At 38.7% G+C, this 15,659-nt stretch overlaps 1 pseudogene; it reads right to left on the bottom strand.

The window, feature by feature from the left end:
- Positions 1–10,648: 10,648 nt before the first annotated feature.
- LOC149227507 (protein EXORDIUM-like 2 pseudogene) lies at positions 10,649–12,273 on the bottom strand (annotated as a pseudogene).
- Between the last annotated feature and the right edge of the window lie 3,386 nt (positions 12,274–15,659).

Raw genomic sequence — 15,659 nt, 5'->3', positions numbered from 1 at the left:
TAGTGCCAGGGGCAGCTCTAACATCAAAAGCACCTTACAGGATGAGCATACCTGAGTTGGTTGAGTTAAAGTTGTGGTTGAAGGAAATGTTGGACAAAGGGTACATTAGGCTGAGTGTATCACCATGGGGCACACCGATATTTTTTCTGAAGAAGAAAGATGGTACTCTCAGATTATGCAATGACAATAGGTATTTGAATAAAGTAACCACCAAGAACAGGTATCTGTTGCCGAGGATTGATGACTTGTTCAATCAGTTGAAGGGAGCAGTAGTGTTTTCTAAAATCGACTTGAGATCGGGATACCATCAGGTACGCATCAAAGAGGAAGACATTTACAAGACCGATTTCCAGACCAAGTAAGGGAATTATGAGTTTGTTGTAGTTCCGTTTGGATTAACTAATGCTCCAGCTACAGTTATGTGTTTGATGAATAGTGTGTTGTGTCTGTATTTGGATAAGTTTGTTATTGTGTTCATTGATGATATATTGGTATATTCAAAAATGAGGAAGATCATGTCGAGAATCTAGCACCAGTGTTGAGGTTGTTGAGAGAACATCAGTTGAATGCTAAGCTCAGCAAGTGTAGTTTCTTTTAGACTGAGGTACACTACTTGGGGCATGTTGTCTCCGAGGGAATTGCAGTAGCTCCAGAAAAGATAAGGGCCATCATGGTGTGGTTAGCTCTTAAGAATGTGGATGAGGTGATATCTTTCATGGGTTTGGCAAGCTACTATAGGAGGTTCATCAGGAACTTCTCACAAATTGCTTATCCTATCACATCATTGCAAAGGAAAGGTAAGAAATTCGAATGGACAGAGGAGTGTGAGGCTAGTTTTGAGAAGCTCAAGAAGTCGCTGACACATGCACCAGTGTTAAAGATTTTGGATCCAGACAAAGAATTTGTAGTATGAATGGATGCTTGCTAGAAGGGACTTGGTGAAGCCCTTATGCAAGATGGATAGGTGGTATGTTATGAGTTGCGTAAACTGAATGAGCACAAACAGAACTACCCCACGCATGATCTTAAGTTGGCAACAATTATATATGTATTGAAGATGTGGAGACACTATCTTTTGGGTAGGAGGTTCACATTGATGAGTGATCACAGTGGTTTGCAATATCTATTTGACCAACCGAATATGAATGGTAGGCAGGCTCGGTGGTTGGCTACGATCAGTGAGTTTGATTTTGAGATCAGGTATATCAAAGGTAAAGAGAACAAAGTAGTAGATGCTCTTAGCAGGTGGATACAAGTAAATCACTTAGCATTTATAAGCTCCTATGGGACAAATTTACAGGATAGGATCTTACGGGCAGGTCAACAGGATGTCAGATATATGGATATTGTGCACAGGTTAGAGCAGAGTATTGGTACATGTACACGTGATGGTATAGGTGCAAGTACATGTGATAATATAGGTACAGGTACATGTGATAGTATAGGTACAGATACAAGTGATGGTAAAAGTGATGGTACAGGTACAGGTACAGGTGCAGGTGCACAAGATGTGGATTATTGCCTTACAGTAGATGGATTGGTCAGGTTTCAAGACAGGAAATATGTGTCAGATAGTAGTGAGCCCAAGAAGATGATATTGAGAGATTTTAATTTGAAACCATATTCGAGTCACCTAGGATACCAAAAGACACTGACAACAATGAAGAGGTTTTACTATTGGCCGAATCTGAAGAGGGATGTAGCAGCATTTGTGGCTATCTGTTTTGACTCTAAGCGTGTGAATGCAGGTTGTAAACAACCAAGTGGACTACTACAACTGATTACAATTCCATAGTGGAAATTGAAGGTCATTTCCATGGACTTTATCACAGGGTTGCCGAGGGAAGTGAGACAGCATGATTCCACCATGGTTATTATGTACATGCTGACAAAGGTTGCACATTTCATTCCGCTGAAATCTACATTCTCAACTAGCAATGTATCTTATGTGTTCATAAAAGATGTGGTCAGATTACACAGTGTTCAAAAGAATATTGTGTCAGACAAGGATGCAAAGTTCACTTCCAAGTTTTGGAAGGAGTTGTTTGCAAGTTTGGGCACAGAGTTGGCTTTCAATAGAGTGTATCATCCGCAAACAGATGGACAAATAGAGAGGGTCAACAGGATATTGGAGGACATGTTGAGGATGTATGTGATGCATCAGTAGTGAAAGTGGGAAGAGTATCTTCCACTAGTAGAATTCACGTACAACAACAGGTATCGGGATTATTTGAGGATGAATTTATTTGGGGCATTATATGGGCGAAGTTGCAATATTCCTATCAGTTGTAGTGATCCAGTTAACAGGGTATTGATTGGACCAGATATGTTGGTAGACATGGAAGAGGAAATGTAGGTGATCAAGAAAATTCTAAAGGCGGCACAAGATAGGCAAAAGAGTTATGCATATTGGAACAGGTTATTCAAGGAGTTCTAGGCTAGGGAACAGATTTACTTGCGCGTCAAGCCGAAGAAGAGCTCCTTGTGGATTGGATCATGTGCCAAGTTGGCACCACGGTTTTTTGGACTCTTATGTATTATTGAGAGGATTGGGTCAGTAACTTCTCGACTTGCACTACCTTCGATAGTGAAATTCATTGATTTTTTCCATTTCATTACTTAAGAAGTATGTTAAAGATGTTGATCATGTGATTGACTGGTCTGTATTGCAGGTGGAACCAGATGGAGAATTCTAGTCGGAGCCTCAATGTATATTGCAGAAAAAGGTGCTCATGCTCCAAAACCGAGCAATCGAGCAGGTTAAGGTGCAATCGAAGCACTTTGGGCCCAATGAATTTACATGGGAGATGGAGGATCAGATGCAGGCTATGTATCCTTCCTTGTCTTCCAGTTGAGGTAAAGCAGTTTTGGCATGGTGTTTTGGTGTGATTTTGGTATATGCTTTGGTGTATATTCCGATATATGTTTTGGTGATGTTTATTATATGTACATATGTATATGGATGTAAATATCACCATGAGCTATGTTATAAATCTCCAATAAGTGGTATGGGTGTCATGTCATTATGATGTTATGTCGTTAAATTTCATGTTGGTTTGTTTCTCAACAGGTTGATCATTATAAATACTGCATCAAACTAAGTTATAAATCTCCATCGGCAGTATATTTTTCTTACAACAGTTTTGTGAATTTAGGTGTTGTTGAACACTGAGGATGACGTTCCCCCAAGGGGGAGGGTTCTATAATAGCCCTCGTGAAAATTCCATGTAATAAAAGTAATAAAGGAAAAATAATAACCACGGATGAAGGGACACTTATTCCAAGCTGAATGTTGGGAAAAATCCTAGTGATGGGGGTCACTTGTGATTGTTTATGGCTAAGGAAATTGGAAAAGGCAATGGCTAAGGCTTTGGAAAGGAAAAATGGCATTTTTGGCACACTTATTTATGAAAATAATAGAAATTAGGAGAAAAATGAGGTGAAAGGTAACAAGTTTCATATGAAGAGGAAAACAAAAGAAAATAATGGAAAATGAATAAAATAGAGGCCTCGTTCATAAAAAGGCTTCTGAGGATCAGTTGGTAACCTTTTTCAGTTTAGTTTTGGAGCTCTCTCATTATTCTCTCTCCCTCTCATACTCTTGGAGACTTAGAATTTTCTTGGAGCACTCATGGTGGGTGTGGCATACTTGGATTCTTGGAGAAAGAAGGAAAAGGAAGAGAATGAAATTGCAAGAGGGCATCGAGATCAAAATCTACATTGGATTTTCTTGCAGGTACTGAGCTGCATGTATGTTTCCTTCACTATTTTTGCATGTATGGCATATGCATGTGGATTTTTGGTTGTGATCTTTCATTGGCATGGAGGATGGTTGAGATTGATAGTGGATTGCCTAGCCTTTCCATTTCCTGGATAGCCATGGTGATTGTGGATTTACTTTCATTGTTTGTTTTTGGTTGGTTCTCATGTTTCCTTAGCTTGGGTTGAGTTACTAGTCCTAGAAGCCCTGGTTGGACAAACACTCTAGAAGCCCTGTAACAAATTAGGTTGAGTTACTAGTCCTGGAAGCCTTGGTTGGACAAACACTCTAGAAGCCCTGGAAGGCTTGGATTGAGACCAATCTGATGATGGTTTTGGTGATGTCTGACCGGGTGGTGGAATCATTGCTTGATGGGTTGAGGTGGATGGCCTCTAGAAGCCGTAGATGAGTTTTGATTGATGTGTTCTATGAGATCCCGCATTCATGCTTGAAATATGGCACGGGGGTGAATGGATGAAGAGAGATTTGGCTTAGCCATTCTATGGTCGGGTGGAAAATGGAAGTCCCATCCCGGGTTTGGATTTTGCATCATTAATGAAAGTTTATTTCTCCTTTTATTCATATGAGTATTTTGATGGATTATATGTGGTCTATATAGTTGTACATTCATGAGTATTTTTGTTGTTATTATGTTGGTTATGTATGTGTTTTATGACATCAGCTATGTATGGCTTTCACCATGTTTTTACTTGTAATTTAATAATCAATGTATCTATGACCTAGTGGATGGGATGGAAGTTGATGTGTTGAGGCATAAATGGTTCTTAGCAATTCTTAGCTAAGTATGAAACCCCTATGCTTAGAAATGTTATTTACACCTATAGTTTACATATTCGTGACATGTTTGATGAAATGCCTATCATGGCTAGTAGGGGTCTAATCAAGGTTTCGTTCAAGAATTTTATTTACTATGCTCATTTCCATGTTATTTTACTATTCTAAAGGGGTCATGCAATTATGGGCAGCGACCTGGGCTCTGGGCCTGAAAAAGTGGCTCAAATCCCTGGGATGTTGGCATAGCACTGACAAATTTAGTCTTTGGATGCTGGCAAGAAAGCCTATGAGAGAGACTTTGGGTTTCTAGACGCTGTCATGCCTATAGCATGAGAGCGACTGAGGCTTAAGTTGTCCAAAAGATCAGTGGGACCCAAGGGCAAGTTGTCTAAAGTGTTGGATTGGTTCCTAAGGGTCCTAAAGCTGATGTTGAATGTCTTTACGGTGTGTTTATTCCAATTCCACTTCCTTAACGTGACTTAGGAGTTCGAATCATATCATGGTGGCCTCTTGTCGCATGTTTACCTCTTTTGGTTGCTTGCTTGGGTAGATGTGGGAGGAGGGTGTTTCAATTTTCTCTTTATTTTTATTTTTCTTTTTAAATTATATTTTAAATCGTTTGTGAATGGTTTGCACGTAAGTAAAAGAAAATTAGTAGACTAAAAATATCTCTATTTATTATTGTCCTCTAGCATGAGAGTGTTTTTATGAAAGTGTATTAACTTATTCCTTTAAAGCTTTTGTGAATGAACCTTATGTCTAAAAAGTTAGGCTTTATTTTTGTATGTTTTATAAGCAAAGCTTTCTAAAAATGTTAGGGAATCCCATTTTAATGATTTTGAATCATGTATTTCTAGGGTCCTTTTGTCTGAAAAAATTATGCTTTATTTTTGTATAATTATCTATTATGTAAAGTAGCGTAGATCCATCTTAACTCTAGATCTATCAAGCGCCAAGAAAGATCAAATCTCTCAAGGTGTAAACCTTTCCTCAAGTTCAATCTTTAAACCTCTTTTTTAAGTGCAAAAATTAAGGAAATGTTTGCACCTCGAGAGATTTGATACGTCTCAGCACTTGATATATCTAGAGTTAAGATGAATCTACGTTGATTTTATAAAAAATATTGATGATGATGATGACATGATTAAAACAGAGAAAGGAACAGAGAAGGAGTTGCATGTGCTGAAGCAGAAACTCAAGGAAGAACATGAGCTACATAGACGAGAGAATGAGTTGCAACAGGAACAGATACAGCAGGGGGTGCAACTTGCACAGACGAATGGAACTGTGCCCACACAAGTTATAGATCCATCCCAATAGCTGGTACAGAGCAGACAAGGTGAGTAGTGTTGTTCATCGCATACAAGGGACTTCAGCAGCATGCATGTCATTATGCATACGCATGTGATACCACCCATTTGGAACACTCACCGAGGTGAATACAAGAAGAAAGTCCGACTAGATCTGAACATGTACTTCGACAAGTTTATGCGCATGGTCACCAACACACACTTGGAGATCAGCACAAACAATATGCATCAGTATGTTGCTGGTACAACCACACTCAAGACGATGATGTGCATGCTATCAAACGAGTTGAACAGAGGGGTCATATCAGTGTACCTAGATGCAACGGAGGCAAGAGTTTGCTTTCAGCAGGATGTCACCATTGAGGCACGGACACCATCACGGACGACCAAGCTTGGCATCAGTTCACCACCATCAATCATCGCAAGGATGTCGAAGAGTTGGTCTTACCACAACGGTCCGAGTGTTAGTGATGTCTTGCATGGCTTTCTCAAGCCTATTTTGTCTCACATGGGTACATGTGCAGATTGTATGTAACATCTTGCCAAGTGGAAGTTCAAGTGTCAATAGTTGATTGTAACAGTCATAGAGTAGTTGAAGATTCATGAGGGTAGGTGAACAGTCACAAAGGGGAATGTCAAGGGCCACCCCACCCTTTGCTATAAATAGTCTCTCACAACTCATTGTAGAGGCTTTTGGTCAGCCAAGCTTCCAATAGGAGTATCTTAGAGAAAGCTTGGACAATATTGTAACAAGCCTTGGCTTCTCCACTGTGCAGAGCTAGTATATCTCTTTGGAGGAGCATCCACTGTCGGAACTAGTGGTTGGTCATGGTTGTATTGTATGACTCGAACTTACACTTCTTAATATAACAGAGCCAACACATTTCATGCATATGTCGTATTGTGTTTCAGCTATCTTGTTTACTCTAAATTATATATGTATTTGTTTGCTTACGCATGCATGTGTAGCTATTTTTTGTATATGTATGTATGAATCTTACTGAAACATGTTGTTGGTTTAACCATCACTTTGGATTTCTAGCTTACTTGCCTTCCACATTGTAATGCATGTTTGCTCGTGTGTTCCCTTCTTAACTCTATGCTATCACAGATTTCCAAAGGGCGCACTCACCTCACCCTCCGTGTGTTAGAACCTTCCTTGACTTACTACATATGTCACACCTTTGCTACCAACAGGGACATCTTACTTGCCTCTGTGTGAAACCGCGGTCAAGGCGATACCGTACGACGCACCATTGGGAATCCTACACCAAACAGTCTGAGGTATAATTGGGACTTCTTACCACGGAGATCCCCTGACATGTTGGCTGGTCCAACACCATCAACAGTCTCCTACTCCAAACGGTCTAAGGTCTAGTTGGGACTTCTTATCGAGGAGATCCCCTGACATGTTGGCAGGTCCAACACCGTCAACACCTTCACTCTAAATCATCATGTTGAAAGTTGAGATAAATGGTTCCTCTTTAAAATACAATATAGTTAATAGGTTAACCAAGCTGTTTGAGAACTTTTCAAAAATAATTTAGCTTGATTTGTACAATCTTCATAACTAGTTTGATAATAAAAATTAACACTATTAAATATATTTGATTTTTTCAAAGTAATATAAATCATATACCACTGTAATATCATTTCATTGAACATTATTTTATAGTTAAGTTAAGGCAAAAAAAAATTCACCACTAGTAATAAAATATTACTTTTATGTTTATAATAATAATAAAAAAATACACACATAATATATGATATTAAATGATAAATAAAAATAAATATCAAACATTATACAAAAATGATTTTTATGTAATTAAATTGTATTCTAATTATTGAGTATAGATTGGCCAAATTAAATTATATTTTAATTAAACAAAGTCTTTCGGTAGAAATCACATGAGAGAATTTTTTGGCCAACACGTTTCGAACCAACAGATATGGATTTCATATATTTTAATTAGCCAAATCTTTCTAATAAGTGTGGATTTCTAATTATAATACTCTTAGTATTATTCAAATCCTTGTAACAAGTGTGGATTTTTAGATGGAGGGGTCAAAATGGCATAAATTCTTCAAATCCTTTAGATTAAGGTGCGGATTGGTCAAATATTTGCCATAGGTGTGGTTTGGTGAATAAAGCGTGGGTTGGGTAAGTGTGGATTGTAAAGGTGTAGATTGGTCAAATGCTTTTATCGATTTGTAGTAGGTGTGGATTACTCAATTCCTTCCAACCTTCTAACCAATGCAAGCTACTTCTATACTGCCCAAAGTTGCAGAAATTAAAATTTACTAAAGAACCTACAACTCCATGACAACTTTCATTATTTTCGTCATACGACCACGGGGATAGTATTTCATAACCTTTTTACACTTCGATTTTGGTTCCCCAATGGAATGGCCTACCTGACCTATTGGGATAATATTTCATAACCATTTCACAATTTGATTTTGGTTTCCATTGGATTGGCCTAAGTGACGTATGGGTATAGTATTTCATAACCTTTTTACACTAACTGGCCTACGTGACGTATGGGTATAGTATTTCATAACCTTTTTACACTCACTTACACTAACTGGCCTACGTGACGTATGGGTATAGTATTTCATAACCTTTTTACACTCACTCACACCATTTAACTTTAAATTGTTATCAAACTAACAACGAATAGCTTCTGCACATTTTTTGATAAAAAGTTATTATGTTTTTACTATTTTTTTGTTGCACAAGATGCAAGTTTTTTTTTCTCATTTTTCTTTAGGGACCGCCCATTTGCCAGTTTCACATTTTAGATCATGAGAGTTAGTCTTTAGTTGTGCAATTGAAATTTTAGCTTTTCCCTACTCAAATACTCTTTATCATCATGTTTACCGGTTGGTTTAAATTCTTTGACATAATATGTTTTTTTACCTACCTATTTGGTCCACATGGCAGTTCTAAAATTTTTAACACCCTTTTTTTATCTCCTCCTTAGCCTGAGGACAATCATGCAGATTTATGTCCCATTTGCCCAACCACTTTCAATTTTGCTTCATCCATGTCTTTTTCCCACAATTTAGCTCTTCTTCAACAACCAATTTGGGTCATTTGTGCTTATCCATGTTTTCAACCTTCTTTAGGTAACTTAGCAAATGAATGATCGCTCAAGCCTCAATTGGAAACATGTCAGCCTCACCTATTAGGATATCATATGGGACCGAAGAGGGCTCTTTTTAGTCTTCCAATCTCATAGTTCTGTTTGTCTACACCTGCTCTCAAAAAGGTACGAAGCTTTCTACCCTTCTTAGATTCTCTTTGATCTATGTGTCTTCCAGCGAAACCTATAGTGGAAATCAACTCCTAAGTACTTGTACTCATCTACAACCTCCAAGTGGTTGCCCTCAAAGAGAAAAGTGACCTTTTGTTTGCATTCCCACATCTTGACAAAAGAATCTCAGAGCTCTCAAACCTGGTGCACTAAGAATAAGGTCATCCGCATATAAAAATAGTTTAACCATATATCATGCCAATTGGATGTCTTCTCTTTCGGTATTGCTTATCCACTCTTCAAATTTATCAATATATAAACCAAACAACGGATGTCTTCTCTTCGATATTGCTTATCCACTCTTCAAATTTATCAATATATAAACCAAACAATGTGAGAGAAAGAGAACATCCATATTTAACTACTACGACGTGGGAGAAAGAGGACATCCATGTTTAACTACTATATCACCAAAGCAGTCACACATCAAATTTTGGCTCTAACCCGCTGATAAAACCTATGAACAGGTACCCTATATTCCCCCTCATTCTTTCATTTTTTACCATAACTTATCTCTAAAAACAATATAAAAACCATAACTTATCTCTAAAAACAATATAAAAAACTTACTTATCTCTAAAAACAATATCAAAATCAACAAAATATGCTTCCCACTATTCCTTAATAGTGACCAATAATGACATCTGTCAGCATAATGTTTTGGCCTTGTCTAGCCATTCCTCTTTTTCATCGCAACCCTAAACTAGTGACGTGTGAGCATAATGTTTTGGCGCGATGTGTGAGGCCACAAAACTGGGTGCTGCAAAAGGTGTAACGGCAAAGCATACAACTTTGTACTCTGATTAGACAATTGAAGATTCATAGAGTCCGACGCAGGGACAGGCGGTTGTGCGTTGCTTGGGCATTCATGTTTCAAAAATTCCGGGAACGAACAATGAGGGAGACAACAGTTGATATGCATTCAAAAATACAAAGATTTCACAGCTATAAGCCGTATCATTGTTAAGCAACTTGAATATAAGCCGTATCTTTGTTAAGCAACTTGAAGATGAAGACTACAAACGGTGTCATAATGTATGTAGACCAGGTCTCACAGCTATAAGCCGTATCTTTGTTAAGCACCTTGACGATGAAGACTACAAACGGTGTCATAATGTATGTGTGAATGGTCGGTAGCGTTGCAGTGTAACGATGGCAATTTTAAATTGATGGATAATTATTAAGAACACGCCTTGCTCATTCCATGTCAGCCCAAATGTAGGAACACCGTCCAAAACATATGAGCGAAAATACAAGGGATGTGCCATGAAAAATAACAGTAATATGAAAAATAAAGTCAAAAAATTGAAGCTGTCACATGGGTGCAGAATGAAACTCGGCAGAGAATCCTAACTACTACATCTAATATGTTTTTCTTGGGTGTATTAATTTCAATATGTTTCAAACTTCCTAAGTAAATGAAACAACTGGTATTTAAAAGGGCTTTTCTCCAAATTTGCAAGATATTTCAGACAAAAGAATGTGTATTAATCTCTATAAAGAATAAAGAATATCTGTTGAAATGCGGCATAATAGATGCCACTTCTTCTGCGCCTAAATCTACCTGCTCCCTGCCTTCTTTAGGCAGGTTTAGGACAGCGACAACTACAAAAATGATTATATCAATGTCTTGCATGATTGGGTAGCCGGATCCCACATAGCTGGCAGCAGAAACTCCCTCCCATTAACTCCATTGGCATTGTAGCTTGCCCCCGTCGTTTTATCTACCTGAAGCTCCCCTGGGAACCCTGGATATGACCCCTTTCCATAAATTCCCGCGCAGGCAGACACGGCCTCTAAAGGTGCGGCAGCATCCCCTTGGAAGTAGCCTGTGTCGAATGGATTAGTGGTTGCTCCTGCCACAACAGTGGCAATGTTGATGATCATGCCATCGATGCCCACGTCTCCGTTTGGTGCCACCAGGGGAGGAGTCTGGGGTCCGTACATGGGCTGATGGAAGGGCCACGCGCACTGTCCAGGGCACTGACTCGCAGAATTCCCCACCCATGCGTATTGAAGAAGCTGTTGATGCTTCTCCTCGTTCCCCATTATTCGGCTTCTAGTTGATTTCTGGTCCGATAATAGATTGAGACTGGCATGGAATCCACAGGAACTCATGCAGAACCCTTCCACTGTAACATCCTCAGATGTAAGCACCAAATACACAGCATTGGCACTTCCATCATTATTTTCCGGCAGAGGCAGAGGCAAAGCTCCCGACTTGACGGCCGCTTCAACCAGAGCAGCAATGTCAGTCCTCTTGAGTGACTTGCCAAGGGAATAATCTGAATCCATCTTCTGCTTTCCAAGCATTATAACACTGGAGGGAGCCGCCTTGTTTTTGGCTGCGCCCTCATACTTCTCGGTGGTCTTCCACCAGGTGGACGCGGAGGGCTGATTTGCTTTCCCCTCTAATGCGTTTTCCCCAAGAGACTGCAGGAAATCTGCCACGATGGAGTGTTGAACTGGGGTGAATTGCCCATAGAAGATCAAATGGACAGTGATCACCCCACTGGTAGAGAGCAGAGGACCATCATGGTAAGTCAAAACAACAGCCGGGTCTGCCACCAAAGCAGCAAGTTTCCTCGACTGTCCAGAAGAAGCAGCAGAAAATGCAAATAACATCGCCATACAAATCGCCATATGCAGAATGGCGGTAAGTCGAAGCCATGAAACAGAACAAGCCATTTTAAGGCAAGCTAATGAAATACCTTGCGACACTCCCTATCTATCAGACAGCCAGCAAATGCAAACTTTCTTGACAATCAAGAAAAATGACAAACAATGCAACAGCGTCAGAATTCCTTACACCACTCTAGGAGGCAAGAAAAACAATGAACGAAGAAATTGGAAACTGGAAGAGGCTGTGTACTGAGAAGATGAGGAGGAGCGATATATAAATAGGGCAAAGTGAAAGACACTGTTATGAAATGGTGAAAGCGATTGACAGAGGAGCGCCGCGCTGGCATGCATTATTATATATTTACGTTGAAGACTGGCAATTTCCAAATGCCTTCCTTGAAGTTCCTTCCCATCCCCTTCACAGTCACGACCTCCCTCATTACGGGAGACAGCTATGCTGGGGCCATTCCACATGCGATGATACGTGTCGGAAGGAATGGTCCCGTTCTTCTACGTTTCAGCTTTTCCTGCAAACTCAACCTACGCTGTATACCGAGTTGCCTATTACATCGTAGTCAATGTCCCGGTTGAAGTTAACTGCCCCTGAAATAATAACAATTATGTAATCAATGAACAGTTCATTCACCGCCTACCTAGCTTTTCCTGCAAACTCAACCTACGCTGTATACCGAGTTGCCTGTTACATCGTAGTCAATGTCCCGATTGAATTTAATTGCCTCTGTTCTGTGTGTGAGAATCGCTCATGTACCTTTTTTGACTTACGGCATATGTCACACTTTTACCACCAATAGAGACATTTTACTTGTTTTTGTGTGAAACCTTGGTCAAAGCGACACTGTACAACCCACCATTGGGAATCCTACACCAAACGGTCTGAGGTATAATTGGGACTTCTTACCAGGGAGATCCCCTGACATCCACCATTGGGAATCCTACACCAAACGGTCTGAGGTATAATTGGGACTTCTTACCAGGGAGATCCCCTGACATGTTGGTGGGTCCAGCACCATCAACAGTCTCCTATTCCAAACGGTCTGAGGTCTAGTTGAGACTCCTTATCGAGATCCCCTCACATGTTGGCAGGTCCAACACCATCAACACCTTCACTCTAAATCATCATGTTGAAAGTTGAGATAAATGGTTTCTCTTTAAAATACAATATAGTTAATAGGTTAACCAAGCTATTTGAGGTCCAACACCATCAACATCTTCACTCTAAATCATGATGTTGAAAGTTGAGATAAATGGTTCCTCTTTAAATTACAATATAGTTAATTGGTTAACCAAGCTATTTGAGAACTTTTCAAAAATAATTTAGCTTGATTTGTACAATTTTCAAAATTACATAAATAGCAACTATACAAAATTACATCAAATTATTGACTAGTTTGATAATAAAAATTAACACTATTAAATATATTTGATTTTTTCAAAGTAATATAAAGCATGTATCCACTGTAATATCATTTCGTTGAACTGTATTTTATAGTTAAGTTAAGGCAGAAAATTTTTCGCCACTAGTAATAAAAGATTATTTTTATGAAAAAAAAAATACACACATAATATATGATATTAAATGATAAATAAAAATAAATATCAAACATTATACAAAAATGATTTTTATGCAATTAAATTATATTCTAATTATTGAATATAGATTGGTCAAATTAAATTATATTTTAATTAAACAAAGTCTTTCGGTAGAAATCACATGAGAGAATTTTTTAGCCAACGCGTTTCGAACCAACAAGTGTGGATTTAGATAAAAATAATCAAACTTTGAATTAACAGAAGGAGTTGCAGCTCACAAATGTGTACATCACCTGGAGACTGCACTCAAACAAGGAGGAGACTCTCTCTCTCGTTCACACTACCTTACATGAATGAATATTACATATTAAATACATGACTGGAAAACAAGTAGCTGAAAACAACCTCCTAAATTCTAAGAACAACTCCTAAACTAAGAAGGTACGTTACAACCACATAACCATTTCTCCATTATTTCTAACTCCCCCCTTTAATGGAAAAAGGGTTATTTTGCACACCTAACATCCCTCTAAATAACTCAAACTTTATTCGCCCTAGAGGCTTAGTAAAAATATCAGCTAAATTATCACAAGTATTACAATAATCCACACAAATTTCCTTAGACTGTATCTTTTCTCGTACAAAGTGAAACTGAGTATCTATGTGTTTAGTATTCTTATGGAAAACTGGATTGTATGCGAGCTTTATTGTGCTTTGGTTGTCAGTTTTGATGCTGGTTGCTTCTTTTTGTCCTTCGCCTGCATCACTGAGCAATCTCCTCAACCAGATGGCTTCGCATGTAGCTGCACACAACACCTGGTACTCTGCGTCACATGATGATAATGCTACAGTGCTTTGCTTTTTGCTACTCCATGAAATAACCCCGGATCCAATACTAAATGCATAACCTTTGATAGATCTACGATCATCCAGGTTTCCTGCCCAATCAGAATCTGAATAACCTGCTAAAGTAACATCAGAAATGTCAGTGTATAAAATTCCATAATTACAAGTACCACTAAGGTACCTCAACACACATTTTGCTGCATTCCAGTGACTGTCAAGTGGTCTGGACATAAACTGGCTCAGCACACTAACAGAGTATGCCAGATCAGGCCTAGTTGTCGTAAGATATATCAGACTTCCCACTAGCTGTCTATACAAAGTGGCATCCACCTGTTTTGTGCCATCGTCACTGCTTAACTTGAGATTCTGCTGCAATGGTGTTGCTGTTGTTTTGCACTGTTCCATTCTGAATCTTTCCAACATGGTTCTGGCATACTTTCCTTGAGTTAGAAAAGTTTGACCAGAATCTTTCCACACTTCCAGTCCTAGGCAATAATGAAGATCACCAAGGTCTTTCATTTCAAATACCTGTGACATTTGCTGCTTGATTTCTTTGATCAAATTATTTGCATTTCCTGTTATTATCATGTCATCCACATACAAAGAAATCAAAATGATTTGCCTCTGTTTATTTATCTTGGTATACAGGTTTGGATCGTTGAGGCTCCTATGAAAGCTATGCTGAATAAAAAATGAATCAATTTTATCATACCATGACCTGGGTGCTTTTTTCAATCCATAAAGTGCCTTATGCAGTTTACACACTAAATGCTCCTGCCCCTTTTTCACAAAACCAGGAGGTTGTACCAAATATATTTCTTCCTTTAATTCTTCATTCAGAAATGCAGATTTAACATCTAACTGGTTTAGCTTCCATTTATGTTTTGTTGCTAAAGATATTAGCATTCTAATTGTATTAAGTTTAGCTACAGGGGCAAAGGTGTCATCGAAATCAATTCCTTCTTGCTGTGAATAACCCTTTGCTACCAGTCTAGCTTTGAATTTTTCTACACTCCCATCTGCATTTATCTTAGGTTTATACAACCACTTACAACCTATAGGGGTTTTTCCTTCTGGCAACTCAACTAAGTCCCAAGTATGGTTTCTATATATTGATTCCATTTCTTCATGCATTACAGCCCTCCATTCATCCGATTTACTTGCTTCTTCATAGTTTGAGGGTTCTACAATATTTAAAATTTTGGACATTAAAGCATAGTCTTTCAATCTTGCAGGTAGTCTAGTCTTCCTACCTGATCTTCTAGGTAAAGGACTTACCTCAACTCTATCTGTTTCAGCACTGTCTGGGCCTGCATCATCACTTATTACACTATCTGCTGCTACTTCTTCCTGTTTCTGCTCCTGCTCCTGCTCCTGCTCTTCTTCTTCTTCACTGTTCAGTTCTATCAAGAATGGAATGTGGCTGTCATTATTAGAGTCTTCCTTTCCATCTTCTGT

Source organism: Pinus tabuliformis, chromosome J (genome assembly GCF_031772625.1).
Source record: "Pinus tabuliformis cultivar Carrire ecotype Pingquan chromosome J, CPIR1, whole genome shotgun sequence".
Taxonomy (NCBI): domain Eukaryota; kingdom Viridiplantae; phylum Streptophyta; class Pinopsida; order Pinales; family Pinaceae; genus Pinus; species Pinus tabuliformis.
Note: the sequence above shows the minus strand (reverse complement) of the source record. Positions and strands in the feature narration are given on the sequence as shown.